Below are 4208 nucleotides of genomic sequence, written 5' to 3'. Positions count from 1 at the left end.
CTATCTTCTCAGGTGAGTCACAACACTAGTAATTTCCTAAACCCTAAACTTTTGTGCTACATTTTTTATTCATCCCCTGTTCAAATTGTGGGTTTTAAACTTTAATGTTTATTTTGTTGCTTATATCCATATAAACTTTGATTAAACATTAATTAATTTCACTATTAATTTGAATGATTGAATAAACTTTAATATCCGTATGATTACTTATTTTGTTGTTTAATGTTTATAAACTTTGATTGTCTCTTACGAGGTTGTGATTTAACTTGAAAATTTTAGGTTCATGAATCATGTCAAAATTTAAAACTATCAATTCATTCTTCAAAAGGATAGAAGCCGACATTTCGAAAAGTAATACACGGTTTGAATCTAATGCCGAAACTTCAAATTGTCATCTTAAATCTCAAAGGGTTGAAGATGAAAAACATCATTTTGAATCTCCAATTGCGGAAACACAAGAGATTCATTTTAAATCATCCACACTCAATGTTAATGAAGTTAATGTTTCTTCTATTTCTATAGAGCGAGATCCAGGATTACGTCCTCCGATGTGGGACTATCCAGTCAATCGACGTGATGAAATAAGACGGGCTTATTTGAAAGATGGTCCAAATCGATTTATTCTTGCAAATTATCCATTTTCTGGACCAGAAAATCACCCTCGTCGCTTTCAAGCCTCTTGGTTCACACAATTTCCTTGGCTTGACTATTGTCATGCTAAGGATGCTGCATATTGTCTACCATGTTATCTTTTTACTATGAAAAGAGATGGACGTCCTGGATGGGATGTATTTACTATCCAGGGATTTAGAAATTGGAGAAAAGTTTATGAGGGAAAAAATTGTGACTTTTTGACTCATATTGGGGAGGATCCTTGTTTACCTCATAACAATGCTATGAAATCTTATGAGGATTTACGAAATCAATCACGACATATCGATAAAGTATTGAATGCACAAAGTATCGAACAAATTCAAAATAATCAACTACGTGCGAAAACTTCTATTGATGCTGTTCGGTGGCTTGCTTTTCAAGGATGTGCTTCTAGAGGTCATGATGAGACTCTGGATTCAAAAAATTGAGATAATTTTCTTGAGCTGATTAAGATTTTGGCATCATATAATGATAAAGTTGTTAGTGTTGTTTTGGAAAATGCTCCAAAATCTGCGAAGTATACTTCACATACAATTCAAAATGAGATTTTGCAAGTCATTGTAAGTAAAGTGCGAAAGAAAATTCGTGAAGATATTGGAGACTCTAAATTTTGCATCATTGTTGATGAGGCACGTGATGAGTTCTTAGAACAAATGACAATTGTTTTGAGATTTGTTGACAAAGATGGTTTTATACAAGAACGTTTCTTTGATATAGTTCATGTTAAAGATACATCGGCATTGACTCTAAAGAATGGAATATTTGATGTTCTCTCTCGTCATTGCCTTGATATTGAAAATATCCGTGGACAAGGATATGATGGTGCTAGTAACATGCGTGGTAAATGGAAGGGATTGCAAGCATTATTTCTTAAGGATTGTTCTTGTGCATACTATGTTCATTGTTTTGCTCATCGATTACGATTAGCATTAGTTGTTACATCTAGAGAGGTGTCTTTTGTTCATGTGTTCTTCACGAATTTGAACTTTGTTATCAATGTGGCCAGTGCTTCATGTAAACGTCATGATCAACTACAAGTTGTTCATGCAACACAAATTGCACATTTGGAAGCTATTGGTGAGCTTGAAACTGGAACAGGGGCTAATCAAATTAGCACTTTGAAACGAGCTGGTGATTCTCGTTGGGGTTCGCATTTTAATTTTATTTGTAGCCTAATAAGGTTGTTTGATGCTACTTGTACAATGCTTGAAGATGTTGGAAGAGAAGGAGGTACTTACTCTCAATGAGGAGATGCTAAGGCTGCTTATAAAATGCTTACATCCTTCGAGTTCATATTTATTTTACATTTAATGAAGGAAATCATGGGCATTACTGATGTTCTTTGTCAAGTTTTGTAGCAAAAATCTCAAGACATTTTGAATGCTATTAATTCAGTTTTTATTGCAAAAAAAACTTATCCAAAAGTTGGGAGATGATGGTTGGGATAATTTGCTTGAGAACATTGTCTCTTTCTCCAAGAAAGCTGAAATTGACATTCCGGATTTGAGTGCTCGTTATATTGAAGGTTGAGGTCGTAGTCAAAAGAATCACATTACATTGGAGCATCATTATCATTTTGATATATTCAATACTACTATCGAATTTCAATTGCAAGAGCTTGATAGTAGGTTTGGTGAAAAGACGATGGAACTTTTGATACTTAGCTCTGCTTTGAATCCAAAAGATGCTTATAAATCCTTTAAAATTGACGATATATGTATCCTTGCAGAGAAGTATTATCCTCTTGATTTTTCTGAGCAGGAGAAAATTAATTTGAGATATCAGTTGAGGTATTTTGAACTTGATGTGCTTACTGATCCGATATTACAAAATTTGTCTTCCATTACAGAATTATGCCAAGGATTGGCAAAGGCAAAAAAATCAAAGACATGATCTTATTGATAGATTGATTCGTTTTGTTTTGACTCTTCTAATGTGTACAACAACTACCGAACAAGCATTTTCAGCAATAAAAATTGTTAAAACATGACTTCGCAACAAAATAGAGGATGATTTTCTTGTAAATAGTTTAGTTCTCTATATTGAAAGGGAAATTGCTGAGTGTTTCGATTTAGATTCGATACTTGATGATTTTGTACTTCTAAGAGACCGTAAAGTGGTGTTCTAGACACTTCTTTCTTTTTTTTTTTTTTTTTTTTTTTTTTTGTATTTCTATCTTTTTGATATAGTGTTGACATGTTACATTTATAATATATCAATTTTAGCACATATTTATGAACTTTTATAGATATTTTTTGTGATGTATATATTGTGCGAATTACCAAATTTTTCGGGTGAATAAAATTTTTAGGACGCCAAAAAAATTTTAGTGGCACCCCTAATATAAAATAGTTGGCTCCGCCACTGGGTTTAGGTGCTAATATGTCATATGATAATTACAGTGATCATTGTAAATGTTTCTAAGCATTTTATATTGGGAGTAAGTTGCTGAATTAAATGGCTTGGGAAGAGAGTGATAATATTGCTAGATAAACTTCTTAGGCTGTTAATTGTTTTCGGATGATTCTAAAGTAATAAGATTATTAGAACCTTGGTGTTTTAGTGTAAAGCAGTTGATCAGAATAAGGCCTTAGTTGAGTTAATTATTAGAATTTTATAAGGGTCATATAAATCAAGCATGGTGGGGTTTGATGTCACTATAATGTGTTTGGCTAAGGATAGACGATGGTGGGACAGAGATTGGAGTTAAGATCCTTAGCAACTAAAGTGATGCATGATTGAAACTTGTAAACGAATTGATGACTAAGGTACTTTTTACCTCCGTTGTAGGAATTGTGAGTTAGATGCGCATTCAAAATAAGGATATACAATGTCAGGTAAGGGAACACAACACTAAAAATCCCAACAGATTTTATTATAAACTTTTGGAAAAATGTCGGGGATTTTATAAATCATCTACTTACATGATTTGAAATTACACTTCCTTTCATATTTTAATGACAAGTTTTATTCAATTATATGTCATGGTTTAAGAATTCTACGTATTACAATTACCTCATCTATATGAGTTATGCATGAATACGATTTTGAATGAAAGAAGCTCACAAGGTTTCATGGCATATTATACAATTATAGATGAGCTTATAAGATCATATGAACTATTACATGTGCATTCATGTTTATAAATGTTTAACCCGAGACACTACTATAGTCACGAATAGTACCAGATTGCTTGGGTAGCATGGCAAGCACACTGAAGGATAGTTACAAGAAGGTGTGTGCTATCGGCCGGGCGGCCTTCACCTAGGGAAAGTTTCCAACCCTGTAGCTCTCCCCTATGACAACAGGATGGGCCTATAGGTCTTTCGAGGTGAGCCAATATGCGTTGCTCATGGTAAAATTGTGGTTATGGGTCAAAGGGTAAAACAACTTTTGAAAGAAAAGTAAAATAAAGTGCCTACTCATTTTATAACTAGCTATTCTTGATTTAATTGTTAATCATTTTATTAATTATTATTGTGCATGAGATTATGGCAAAAAAAATCTGCATAGTATGTTTTATAGCATCTTGGTGTTGTGGTTACTTACTGAAT

General features: G+C 33.2%; 1 pseudogene; it reads left to right on the top strand.

The window, feature by feature from the left end:
• The first annotated feature begins 290 nt into the window (after positions 1–290).
• On the top strand, positions 291–2782 carry LOC132187872 (uncharacterized; annotated as a pseudogene).
• The last annotated feature ends 1426 nt before the right edge of the window (positions 2783–4208 follow it).

The sequence above is a fragment of the Corylus avellana genome, chromosome ca7 (genome assembly GCF_901000735.1).
Source record: "Corylus avellana chromosome ca7, CavTom2PMs-1.0".
Taxonomy (NCBI): domain Eukaryota; kingdom Viridiplantae; phylum Streptophyta; class Magnoliopsida; order Fagales; family Betulaceae; genus Corylus; species Corylus avellana.
Note: the sequence above shows the minus strand (reverse complement) of the source record. Positions and strands in the feature narration are given on the sequence as shown.